The 13,623-nt window shown below is 54.2% G+C and overlaps 1 protein-coding gene across 9 annotated transcripts in view; it reads left to right on the top strand.

Moving 5' to 3' along the window:
• SEMA4G (semaphorin 4G) overlaps nucleotides 1–13,623 on the top strand; it is a 105,477-nt gene that overhangs the window by 26,683 nt on the left and 65,171 nt on the right. The gene's annotated exons all lie outside the window — the stretch shown is intronic.

A 13,623-nucleotide genomic window follows, 5' to 3' on the forward strand; every position in this document is an offset into this window, starting at 1 on the left:
CTGAAATAGCTCGGTGATCGTGAGGTAGAGCAGCGCTGCCCGTGGTGGAGAGCAGAGATCTCTCTTTTTTGTGTAAGTTTAAAACAAAAAATCCACGCAAAGATTTTGCTCCACACACTTAAAATCCAAACTGCCCCTTTTCGCTCCCAACTGCAGGGGGCAGTCGGTGGCCCAGCGACTCCAGAAGTCTGATCTCAGAGGTTCCAGTTACTGGAGTTAGAGATGAGTTCCCCCTTTGTGCTCTGCGCAGAAATGCGCAAGCTCACTCTCGCCTGTCATTTCTCTCCTTGACCCACGTCTGAGTCAGCCAGGCTCCTGCGCGCCCCTCTGTAACGTGGGAGGATGCTTGGGGGAAGACTGCGATCTCGTCTGTGCTTGGGGAGAGGGGACGGAACAGGCTTCATTAGCAAAGTGATGGTGCCACCCCCAAGAGGTGGCTTAATGTGACCCTATTTTGGGGATGGGGGAGTAGTAAAATGGTATAGAAATATTATACCGAGAGAGAGAATTATAGAGAAAATCCACTTAGTGCTATCAGGGATTGAAATCATAGGTATGCACAGAACAGGTCCAGCACAGGCTAGCTCCTTCCTTCCTCTCCTATCCCCCTCTGCCCCCATTCACACCTGCCTTGGTAGTGTGCTCCAGCTCGCGGCCCAATAAACTGCACCTCTTGGGATAATTGAACAGCCTCCATGGCTCTCACGGGACTGCCAAGGAAAAGAGAGATGGCCGTGGCTGCTCTAATGGCAGGTGTCACCAGGTGGCACTGTCCTAGTCATCCACGTTCTTAGCATGTGAGCAAGTTTTGACTCTTGGGGAGACATGCTGCCATGTTGAGTTTTGTGTTATGGGAGGTTTCTGCATAGAGGCAGCCTGAGGAGAGACGTTGCTATGCAAGCAGGAGAGTTTGCTCTCTGCCTTGGTCTCCAATGCCTCAAGGAGGAACAGGGCACTGCTATTGGGCTGAGATTCCTAGAAGAAGGGATGGCTTTGCATGCTCTTTTGACCACCTCTGTTCCAGGACTGGTGTGTGTGTAAAATCAAGGAGTTACCCTTGGAGTGTACCCGAATTCTTTGACTTTAATTTCTCCTCTGCTGGGAAGCTGACCAGCAAGACTCCAGACATCAGCGACTGCTCAGCAGAAATGTTTTAATGGGACACAGGTGTCAGAAGAAGGGGGCAACAGAGCCATCCTATGGGACTGGCTTTTGATCTTGCCTGGAAAATTCACCCCTCCAGCTTTTCTCTCCAGGCCTGGAATCTCGTTTAGACTTTTTAGAATTTGTTTGTTCTCTGTTTCAGATCTGATGAAATATTTGCTCTTGGGAAAACATCTGCAGCAAGCATGTTTGAACAGTGTTCTGGAGGGCTAGGTAGTTGGTGTGTGTGTGATATATATATATATAAACAATATACATATAAAGAAAATCTTAAGTAAACCAATCCACATGAGTTGCTTTATCAGGAGGTCTTCTATTCAGAGTTCTTGGCCCATCTCTCCTGTTCTCATTAGTTCCTTTTAAAATTAGCAGGCAGCTTCTGCTGGAATGGCTATTCCTGCGATGGGATTGGAACTGAGCAGCTTAGAGGAGATGAAGATTTTGTTCATTAGAGCCCAATTGAGAGGCAGAAACGCAAAAGCGGGCAATAAAGAGACATCAACTTCAAGGTTTGGTTAATGGCCTTTAAAACCCACCTCCCCAGAGTCTAGCCTGTGCTGTTTTAAAACAGGAACTAGCAGACCCCAGGGCAACGTCAAGGATTTTTTGGTAAATTACAAAACTCTCGATACGGATTAGCTTTTGCCACTCGATATTCTGACTTCCCCTGCTTGAGACTGGCAAGCGCTTTGAGAAGTAGCTCGAAAGCTTATCCCAGGGCTGCTGCTGCTTCTGTGAACGCCTCTCTATCCTCTCCTGAAACCGAAGAGTGGAACAAAGGCGGGGGGGGGGGGGGGGGGGAGGTGGGAGACGCTCCGGGAGGGTGTTTAAAGCTGCTCGCTGCAAGTGCAGAAGCAACGAAATGAAACTGTACAAAGAATGACTGACTCGTTACCTAGGTGGGCATAGGGAGACCTTTCCGTTGTTCGCTGCTGATCAAAACGTGTTGCTGGAAATAGCTTCTTTGCTCATGACTCGTAATCAGGCACCGCTCTAATGTTTTGCTTTTTGTGCAGGGGGAGAGAGGGCTTGGTTTCCATTGCTGGGCTCCCCCGGGTTTGGAAATGTGCTGATGTTTGCTAGCACAGAGGTGTCTTTAAAGGTGACTGCGTGGGGTTGGAGGCAGAGTTGTGGCTGTCTGACGTTCACCCTCTCTGATGCTTTTCCGGTTGTGCTTTACTGGAGCCTGTCTTGTCTCCCGAGTGGCAATGAGAGGCCAGTCCTGCTGTTGGTTACCTGTGTGCAGCGGGGTCAGGACTTGCCTGAGTCTCATTCTCACCCCCATGGCCAAAGAACCACTGCAAATCGTTAATCCTAAATCTGTGTTCCTAATGAGCCGGCCCACATAAGTGGATGTAAATCGTGATGAGTTCACTAGGGTCGGGTATTTCCTCCCTCGCTGGCTATTGCGGGAGATGCTGCATAAGGGGCACCTGGCTGCTGGGACAGCCAGGGTTCCCCCTTCTCCAGTGCACGTGAGGCCTGATCCTGGGAAGCGAGCATGTACGAGACTAGATGTTATCAGTACGCATAGCTGTGTCTCGCTGAGCGGCTGCTTCTCCAGGAGCAGCACTGCCCGCTTTGCTGCTCAGACCCTGCATCCACATACTCAGTGCAAGGCCTTTCCCACCCCCCGCTTTTTGCTCTGGTATCAGCCAGCCGAGGGTGAGACAAGCTGGTGGGTCCCGGTCGGGTTTCTAATACAACAGCTCCACTAGCCCTCTCGATAGGGGGACCAGGACTGGATGGGCACGAAGGGCGAGTCCGTGGAGGTGGTCTCGTAACAAGGTTGAGGTTGTTGGTGGGGTGGGGAGGGATAGGCCAGCCCTGGTGCTGGACCTGCCCTGGGATGGCTGGTCTCTGAACCTGGCCCCGGGTGCATAGAGTCCAGGGCCAGGCGTCCAACCCCCTGGAGAATAGGAGCCCTCCATGAATCGTTCGGCACTACCAGGGGTCTTACCCTGGGTGTTTCCACAAATGCATCCTCCATTGGCTTATGATCAAGGACCCGTGTGAGCACGGAGCATTGTGCTGGCAGAGAATAGAGAAGGGCCTGGGAAACCAATTCACTCAGTCTTGCTTCCCCCCCCCACCCCCCTCTGCTTCAAGTCTCCAAAGCCCAGCGGCAGTGGGAAGCTGAGCCAGCTGGCAACGTGCCGCTGTGAAATGCTCTTTGCTGGAAATGTCTCTGCTGCGTTCCCGAGAGCCGATGGCTACAACCCAGTGCTGGGCTTGGCGATTGAGGCCGGGGCTGCAGGTAACTCCTCAGAGGAGACTGTCTGGGTCGCACCAGGTGAAAGACGTTCCTGAGAAAGCAGGGGCGACCAAGGGGCTGGAAAGCGCAGCGGACTCTCCCACCCATCTCTCCCTTTCTGGCCAGGTGGGGGCGCTCTGGGTGGCAGACCCAGGGTTCCACTGTGCGACGCCTGACACCGTGCAGTGCCTGTGAACCTGAGGAGTAAAGCATAAGACAATATCCAGTCAAAGCTCCGGGGGGAAGGTCAGGACATTCCACAGCCCCTCGTCTTGCAAAAAATGCCCTCCAATCTTCCAGGACCACAAGTGTTTGGAGTCTGTTTCGCACCCCCGGCAGGATGGCCCAGCCCGATGCAGTGATTCGTGGCTCCCTCTAAGAGGGGAGGAAAGCCACCATCTGTCCCACCGTCCCCACTGCCTGCCGCCTTCTGGCTTCTCCTGGGAGGTCTCTCTCAAACACTGCCCAGACCCGACCCTGCGTCACTTGGGAGAGCTGCCGAGGTCACAGCCTGCGGGGCTCGCGCCACCTCAGCTGGGCGTGGGGTTAGACTTACCCTCATTTATCAGCAGTGTGGTGCTTGCAGGTTCTCTGAAGCCCTCGGTGTCGGGTTCTGGGGTCCTTTTGTTCTCCCTCCCCAGTGCCCTGCTGGAAGAGCTGGCCCCCAGTCCTTGCAGAAGCTGCCGGCACAGCTCCCAGTTCAGCCAGAGGAGTCAGTATAGAGCAGGATGTGGGGACACAGCTCTGAGCCCCAATTCTCATTGCCTGATGCCCTCTAGTGTTGGGGGGCCCATCATGCTCCCAAACGTGTGTGTTAGGGGGCTTATTCCTTCACCCACTCACTTCCCTGGTCCTTCTTGCATGCACAGAGAGCAACAATACCCGAAGTCCAAAGGTGCAAACAATTCAATGTTTATTGGGGTGAACTTCCAGCAAGCATGATTCCAGTTTCCTTCCTTAGAGTCCCCCTTCCCAGCTCTGACACCACAGAGCCTTACACCTGTGTCCCTGTTCCTGTTCCCCCCTTAGCGAAACATGATTCCAGTTTCCACACCCCCATTCCCTGTTCCCATTTCTCCCCCCTTACTTCCTGATTGACTGCAGACTATATAGTAAAACTTGAGTTCTGCTTAGCTATACCTTAAACAATCAATCATTTTACTGAAATTTAACTAACCAATCCTAACATATTGTAACATGATTATGTAACCAATTATATCCCACCACCAATTATTTTACACCCAGCAAAATTAATTATACAGCAGACAGAAACAATCACAGAACCAGGCAGAGATTATACAGATAAACCATAGCAAAGTGGGAACTATAATGACAAAACAATATAGAAGTGAGGATTTCACATCCCAACTATTGATAAGTGAGTTCTTGCCAGACGGGTTGCTCTCAAACTAAGTTTCCTTTTACATCTTCTAGGCACTTCCCTTTCTCTGGAGGCGATGGGCACTATCAGGACAGGATTGTATCCTAACAGCCCAATAGCACCTTCTTTCAATGTGACTCGGTTGGAATGTGAGGATCTGACCAGTCGCTTCCCAGCTTATGGCTGCCTCTGCTGCTTAGCCAAAGGCCTTAGCCTAAGAACAGGGCCTCAGACTGTCACAGTGAGAGAAGGCCCTATACAGTCAGACAGTGATTTTGATTCTCTCTTTTATGCCTCTGTAACTAGCTAAGTGATAAGAATACACCTAAATTCTTAGAGTACAGGCCTTTACAGACAGGCCTGAATATCTATAGCCAAACAGTGTGGCTTTCCTGCGGGCACATGGTGAGCCTTCAGCCGGGAGGACTCAAGCTCCAGGGTTGAGTGGAACAAATGTGTTCCCGTGACTCTGCACGTGACGAGGCCACGTGTCTTTTCCGTAGCGCTGGCGGGCAGGGCAGGGCTCATGGGCATCCAGGCTTCCAAAGCTAACCGCAGCTACTGGGGCGGTAACAGGAGCTGATCCTCCGGGCAGTCGCCTGCCCTGGGCATGGCTGCGTTGGGCATATTAGCAAGAGTCTGATTTTCAATCTCTCTATAAACGGTGGGTGCATAGCAGCAATTCTGCAAGGGGGGAAACCCTGGGCAAAAGCAGACGCTGCAGAGATGACCCGAGAACGCAGCCAGATGGCTTCCTTGGGTGCGCTTTGCTCGGAGGCATCTGAAATATTCCAGCTCCCTGAAAGGAGCAGTGCCGAGAGAGACAGCCCTGGCAAATCCCTGTGGAGAACTCTCCACCAAGGAAGCCGGGCACTGCAGTGACAGCTTACCTCGCCGGCCATCTCTCTGAAAAGCTTCTTGCTCCATCTGCATTGGGAGCAAAGGAAGTCAGTCATGCCCACAGGCACAGGGAGGGAGTGCTGCTGAGTGGTTAGAGCCGGGCGCTGAGCTGGGAGGCTGGGTCCATTCCTGGTTCTGGCAGACTCTCCATATAACCTCGTTCAAGCCACTCTAAACTGGGTCGAACGGCCACCTCACCGGTGTGTGACACTTGCGCCATGTTTGTGACGCACCTCGGGCCCCCTGGCTGCAAGAAGCTGTTAAAGCGAGGGTCCGTTTAAAAGGCTGGGGACTCCCTGCCTGTATGATGCGGGGTCAGACACAGGACAGGGCTGAGTCTCTCTCGTTTTCGCTCGGATGGTGTCTTTTCCCATCAGTCACATTGGCCAGTATTTTCCGAAGTGCCCGACTGGGCTTCCAGACGCACCCGCCCGGTGGGGTTCTGAGCTCTCGAAGCTCCAGCCCGTTATTAGATATTTCCTGGCATTCCCTTCCCCACTGGCCGTGCCCCCAGCGGATATTTAAAGGCATATTTATATAGTGGAGCCAATTTTCTGCTTACCAGGCCCCAGGGATGAAACCAGAAGCTGTTGGTTTATGATGCAGCAGGGAAAACATCGTGTAAGTTCTAGGCACAATCCTTGCCATTCAGCCGATGGAACGAGCTGAGGTTTTGGGGATCGTCTTGACCAGAGATAATCAGGGTGAGACTTTGCACCCGCCTACGATGGGAGGGTCGGGAAGGTTGGAACTGGCTGTCACAGCTTGTGTGCAAGGACTGATGATTCACTAGAGGCCCCTTAGAACATAACATCAGAGCGGCCAGACTGGGTCAGACCAAAGGTCCATCTAGCCCAGTGTCCTGTCTGCCGACAGTGGCCGATGCCAGGTGCCTCAGAGGGAATGAACAGAACAGGGAATCCTCAAGTGATCCGTCCCCTGTCGCTCGTTCCAAGCTTCTGGCAAACAGAGGCTAGGGACACCATCCTTCACTCCACATAAGTCTCCGTTAGCACCTTGATCCACCAGTAACTTGCGTCATCCTGTCTTGGTGAAAGAACTTAATTGTCAGACTCTGGGTCAGACCCCAGACCTTGCCCTTTGCTCCTCTGCCAGGAAAGGAACTAACGGCTGGTACAATTGTCTGAGATAGCAAATAGAAGGGTGTGCAGAAGAGCCCCCTAATCTCCAGTCGTGTGGGGTTGGGGGGACCCTGTTACCTCACACTGAGCTTCCTATAACCAGAGAAGAGTTGGAGATTCAATGAGGTTTGCTGGGCACCTCAATATGGCAATCTACTTTAAGCTGGGAAGTGATCAGATGCTGTGGGTGGGCAGCTGGTGTGCTGAGACCCCCGCCTGTTCTGCTGTGTGCTGACCACTATCACCTGATTGTTTCCTTCGGCTTCCCCTCTTGGAGCAGGGACTGTCTTTGTTCTGTGTTTGTACAGCGCCTAGCGCCTTGCTGCCCTGCTCCACAACCACAATACGTATACTGACTGTGGTGATGGCATTCCCCCTAAGGCAGTGGTCCCCACATCCCCAGCCTTGCTCCGTCCCCAGCCCCGCTCCGTCCCCAGCCTCTCTCCTTCCCCAGTCCTGCTCGGCGTCCAGGCCCGGGCCAGCCCCATGGGGGACAGGGAAGGAGCGCTATGCTTCCAGGCCAGCTCCGCCTCCAGGCCCAGCTCCGCCCCCAGGCCCAGCTCCGCTTTGCCCCCAACCCAGCTCCGCCTCCAGGCCCAGCTCCGCCCCCAGGCCCAGTTCTGCTCTGCCCCTGCCCAGCCCCAGTTCCGCTTTGCCCCCAACCCAGCTCCGCCTCCAGGCCCAGCTCCGCCCCCAGGCCCAGCTCCGCTTTGCCCCCAACCCAGCTCCGCCCCCAGGCCCAGTTCCGCTCTGCCCCGGCTGGGGGAGGTTGCAGACAGATTCTGTTAATGGTAAGGTTGGGCACAGCTGGAAAAGTTTCTGCCCCACTGGCCCAAGGCTTGCAGGTGGCAGCCCCGCAAGGCTTGCTTAGCCTTGAAGAGTCCCGGACAGGGCTTTGGAGCAGAGCCCCGAGCTGGAGCGCGGCGCAGTGGAGCTGCAGGTTTTTGCCTGGAGCTGGAGCGGAGCCGGAGAACAGCTCCGAAGCCCTAGTCCCAGAGGAATAATTATCTAGCTGGGAACCTCAAGGGCACGTCATATGCGTCAGGCCCTGCTTTATTACCCTGACCTTTAGTGTGAAAACAAGGGATCGTGTGGTGAAACACCAGCATCATAGACTCGGGTTGCACAATGTTTCAGTGTTGCATCCTGCCTCGACCCCTTTCCTTGCACACTGTGCTGTGTTCCCCACCCCGGCGGCCGGCTGTGTAAGGTCTTCGGGGCAAGCACTTGTGTTTGTAATGTATCTCGTGCCCTGAGCACTCTGGGCACCTAATCTCATCACCCTAGTTACCACTAAACTGGCTGGAGTTAGCTGCTGCAGAAGGCCAGCAAGTTAAATCTTGTGTGGCTGGATTGGTTTAATCCTCCCACCTTCTTTGTGGACAGCAGGAAGTGGGCTTTTCCCTACACACCGCATTGCTTAATTGGCTCCCTCCATTACAGTTTTACACCTTCCTCTGAAATGCCCGGCTGGATTAGACAGGTTTGCACGACCGGATCAGGTTACTGGCATGTTGCGTGGGGTTTTGGCCGGAATTTCCTCCCTGCTGGAACGGAATCCAAGGCAGATGCTGAATTTCCAGGCAACTTTTTAAGGAGAAGCTGAAATCTGGTGGAATAATGGTGGGAAACCCGCTCACCCTAGAAACAACTCGGCTAAGGTGCCAAATTGCCCCTGTATTCTCCCACTTCTCCTTTTCGTTTTTGGTCACTGCCTGAAATGTCTTCACCTGAAGGCCCCGTCCGCTCAAGTCTCCCCGCTGTGACTTGCAACTTCAGGGACGCCTTCCCCGTCCCGTCTCAGCACCCGTCCTTCATCTGAAGGCATAGGACACGGCTGCGTCAAAGCTGAAAAAATCTTGTTATGAGGCTCCACGTGTTAATTGCAAAGAGAATGGGCCAGTAAAGGATATCACCTCCCCTTACCTTGTCTCTCTCAATTGCCAAAAGAGGCAGGAATCCAGCTGTACAGGAAAGGGCTGCCTTTGAGAACAGATGTTGCCTCATGAAAGGAGGCTTCCAGCTCCCTCGGGCTGCAGGAGGAGGTAGGGAAATTGAAAACATCTGGATCTTTTCAATCTAGCTTTTCTCTTCTGAAGAGGCTGGCCCAGACTTTGGTTTTTAAATGTACAATGCAGGGAGCTACACTCCTGTTGACTTAGTTGTCCAGTTGCATCACATCCAATAAACCTTTCAACTGAAGGGGAAAGCGCCCTTCTGGTTTTGGGTTTCAAAGTGGTAGCCGTGTTAGTCTGTATCAGCAGAAACAAGGAGGAGTCCTTGTGGCACCTTAGAGACTAACACATTTATTTGGGCATAAGCTTTCGTGGGCTAAAACCCACTTCATCCGATGGAACGCTTGCCGTGTTGTTTGTCCCTGTCTGGAGAGGCGTCTTAGCAGGGCAGGTCTTCACAACAGAATTATTTCGGTGTAACTACATTGCCCCAGGGTGTGAAAAATCCACATGCCTGAGTGACTTAGTTACACCGACCTAAACGCCGATGTAGACAGCGCCGACATAGCTACTGCCTGTCGGTAGGATTAATGACACCGACGGGAGAGCTCTCTCCCGTCGACGGAGAGCATCTTCATTGAAGCACTTCAGCTGTGCCAATACAGTGTTTTAAGTGTAGACCTGCCCTTAGAGTCTGTCGACACTGCAGTCAGGAGGTGTGATTGCTGCACGTGTAGACATAACCGAGCTACCTTTGAGCCCCCTAAGCTGATGAAAGTGGAGCCCTAACTCTAAGGAAAAATTGCAGAATGAGCCGTATAGGACGAGCGGCTGCCCCCTTCTGTCTCTCTCCACCGTACCCCGCTTCCTTTGCCATAGCATGAGGGTTCTCGCTACTTCTCCCTCGTGCCATCTTCCATTCAGCAGGGACCGGCAGAGAGAGATTGGTCCTTCCTGGGTGATGGGTGTGCTGCCTCTCAGTGGAAAGGGCTGAAGCGTTGTCCTGGGGAGGAGTGGGCGCAGCCCTGCCTGTCCCTGGGGGCGTCTGAGCCGGGCAGTAAGAGAGCTTGGGTCATGCAGCCCTGGAGCTAATTGTGCCAGCAGGAGCCCTAGGAGCTGCAGAGCTGGTGGAGGCATCTCAGCTCCGCACCTGGCTGGCTTAGGACCCCCGGCTGTTGTCTGGCTCCTCCTGTCCCCCGCCCCCACCTCCAAAACTGCCATTAGCTGGCCAAAAGCTGTCCCGCCGTGGGTCCCTTTAGCCCTGCTGGCCTGAGCTTCCTCTGCCCCCGGCCAAATGGGTCCTGCCCGTGGCTGCATTTCGTGGGGCATCGTGGGGCATGAAAAGCTCCCCCCATCCCCCCGTTCTGTTACTGCGACCCTCCGCCCTGCTCTGCTGCCGACACAGAGCGTGCCACGCAGTGCAGGGGAGTGCCTGGGCTGGGGCCTAGAACTAGGGGTTGTGGAGGTGACCTGGTGCGTGTGAAGCACGCGTGCTGTGTTAAACCGGGCCTGCTTGTGTTCCTCGTGCCACTGGAAATGGATCCTCTGTGCCGTAAGGGACGTGGACTGTGGCTCTTCTCCTGTCCCAGGGCAGACAGGGAGCAGGGGAGGCCTCCTGTCTAAATGCACCTTCCGTCAGGCTGGACAACCTTAATGCGGCTCTTCCCAGGAAAACCCTCCTCTCTGATCCAGTTCAGCCACCTGCCTTCCCAGGCCCCAGCAGGATGTGAGAGCGGAGTGGAAAGTGACTAACCGAGCAGCCAGAGATGCACCCAGATTAAAGCTCACATCTCTGTCAGAGATTAGTTCTGTGTGTGTGTGTGCGTATCTGTCTGTCTGTCTGTAGCTCTCTCGCCTCTGGAAGTGCTGATCTCTGCGTGCCGAGCTGGTGAGCAAATCTGCAGAAATCCCTTCACGTGAGCCGACACCGTTGGCAGTTCAGACACCCTCACAGTATCTGCGTCAGCCTAGGCCAGCCAACCATGGTGGACCCGCTCTCCCACTTGCTTCTTCCTTAGGCCAACCATGGCAGGGAGTGGTCTTTGCTAAGGTTCTCCTAGAATGGCCTGTTGGTTTTTTTTTATCTTTTCATTGGTTTCTTTTCAGAGTCAGCAATTTCCTCCTTTCCCCCTCCAGCTCTGCCGTGTGACTAAGATCAATTGTTTCTCCTACATATTACTCTTCACACAGGTCAGCAGTGCAAAAAATGGCCTGAAGGCGAAGGAAGGAAAAGTTTAGGCCAGACTTTAAAGAAGATAATTCCTAGCCTCAAGAGCCATCAGGCCAGAATGCCTAGGGAAGCTGGCAGAGGTACCGTTGTTGCAGATCAAAGCACGTTGGATTTGAAGTTATGGGCAATGATGTAGCAAAAGGCGGATGAGCCGAGGTCTGGCAAGCCCCTTCTGCCCTTGTGCACAGCCTGTCACCCCCTCAACTCCCACGGTGCGCTTGGGGTGCCCAAGGAATGTCGGATCAGATGCTACGCTCCCTTGAGTCAGGAAGCAGAGAGAGCAGCCAAAGTTTCTCCAGCCACCCGGCCATGAAATAAGCTCTACTTTCCTGAAACATTGACAGGTGCAACCTTGGGTCATGGGCGATAACGAATTTGGTGGCTTCTCCCCACTTCTGTGCATATGCCACCTGTCTGATGCAGGGTTTCTGGGTGGCCTAGATCTGGACTAGCGGAGAGGGGCCCGTGGCTCAGAGTGGAAGTGAATTGTCTTCACCATGCCTGAGCCCCGGGACGGGAATAACACAAGGAATACTCTGCCCTAGGGCTGGATGGAAAGGTCATCCGGGACCTCCCTACCTGGCATGTAATTCAAGCTCCCCGTTAGGTCTGGTACAATGTACTTAACTCTGCACACGTTGAGAACAGCCCATTGAAAACGCAGCTCGCTGCTGGTTTAACTTCCAGCTGAGCCAAGTGCGTGCTGCTCCAGCTGATCTCCAGTTAGATGCCCCGACGGAGACCAGCCTCCCTGTTACCCCAGGCACGGAGGCGTTCTTGCTGTGAAAGTCAGGCCTCTGCAGCACGGCCTGGAGCTTGTTGTTGCATAAACACGGACGTTTGTGTTGGTACAGCCTGGCTGCAATGAGCTACTGTCTGCAAATATCCTCCCTCGAACGCTGATCGCTGGGTGGTCTCCAGCATGCACTGGCAGCATGGGGGGTCTGCCAGCGAGACCAGTGCCAACTGGTGAGTGAGCGGTGGCAGCTGGTCTCCTCCAAAGGAAAGCCGCTCTGTGCATCTGGGAGAGAGCGAGCACCGAGTGGTTGCTATTCCAGACAGATATCCACGCTTTCCCCTCTCAGTGAATCCCTTCCAGCAGCCCAGGCTTGAGTGGGCCGCAGTCAGAACCATGCTCCATAGACCCGTAGGGTTAGAAGGGCCCTTGAGGGTCGGCTAGTCTAACCCCTTGCCAAGATGACTTTCCAGCCGTAGCTCTCGAAGCCATGGGTCTGTAACCCAACTTTGGGAAGCAGGGAAAAGCCTACCTGCCTTCCCTGGCCTCCCGTGGTGAGTCAGCGGTGGAATGGGGAGTAAACCCAGCGGCTTCCAAGAAGCCGTTGGCTAGCACGTTTACAGCCTGGCAGGCAAAGCCGCAGGCTTGCTGCCTGCCGTAGGGCTGAAGTCAGAATTCCCGTGTACGATGCAGCGGGTACACCTGTCCCCTTGGAACAGGGTTGTTACCGTAACCCCCCATGCAAAGGCCAGGTACCAGCGCCCACAACCGCTGCCCGTGCTGACCGGTGGTTTCCCCGTGCTTCTACTGGCTGTCACTTGTCTCTGACTCAGGTTGTAAGCTGTGTGCGGCAGGGACAGTCATTTCAGGGTGTGTGTGTGTGGGGTGTACAGCGCCTAGCGCAGCAGGGCCTCGATCCAGGATCGGGTCCCTCGGTGCTAGCATAATAGAGATTATCACGTCACCTTCCCACAGCACAGGGGTTCCCAAACTTTTTGCCAGCACAACCCCATTGTAATGAATTATTTCTTCTGGGGCCCCAGACAGCATGGAGGGCACCATCGTGAAGAGCAGTGGGGCATGCGAGGTCACGCTGAGTGGAGCAAATGGCATCTGCCCTGCACTAGGGATTGCGGCAATCCCAACTGCTGATGGGGTGATGTCATTTGGGTGGACGGCCCATGGTTTGGGAACTGCCGCTGTAGCACCAGTCATCGGAGGGTCTTGCAAAGCAGTAAGTCTCCCAGTGCACTGGGCCCTGGGCATTGTCCCTGCTTTACCTAGGCTAATTGACGTGCCCAAGGGCAGTTAGTGGCAAAGCTGAGGGTAGGTCCCAGAAGTTCGACTCCAAATACCTCCCCTGCTTTGACCACTGAGCTGCCCTTCCCGGGCAGGAGTGGCTCCGGGACAGTGACATCACGGCCTGCCATGAAAGGAACCTTGTTGGTTTGATTTCCAGGGAGCCTGCTTCAGGGGCAGCTCGGAGCAAGGCACTGTGCCAAGCCACAGAGTTTACGGCTGGAAGGGACCACAAACCCAAGAGGAAAGCCATACCTTGTGGGGATCAGTCATGGGGAGAGACTGGAGGGACCTGAAAGCCAAGCCTCTCCTGCTTCCCATTCTGAAGCAGATGGATTCCCAGCCAGTAGCAGGAACCAACCCCTCCTGTCCCATGGTCTCCCCTCTGCTCCAGAGGCTCTGGTGGCAGGCTGAGAAATCTTTCTCCATAACACTTCTTACAGGGGATGGAGGTCTCTAACCTACGCCTAAAATCTCTAGAAACTGTAGGGGCTGGCCGTGCTGCCCTGGCTTGCAAGCAAAAGCAGGGTCTGACCAAGAGAGAGCCAGCCTGCTTGCAGCG

The sequence above is a fragment of the Caretta caretta genome, chromosome 7, assembly GCF_965140235.1.
Source record: "Caretta caretta isolate rCarCar2 chromosome 7, rCarCar1.hap1, whole genome shotgun sequence".
Lineage (NCBI taxonomy): Eukaryota > Metazoa > Chordata > Testudines > Cheloniidae > Caretta > Caretta caretta.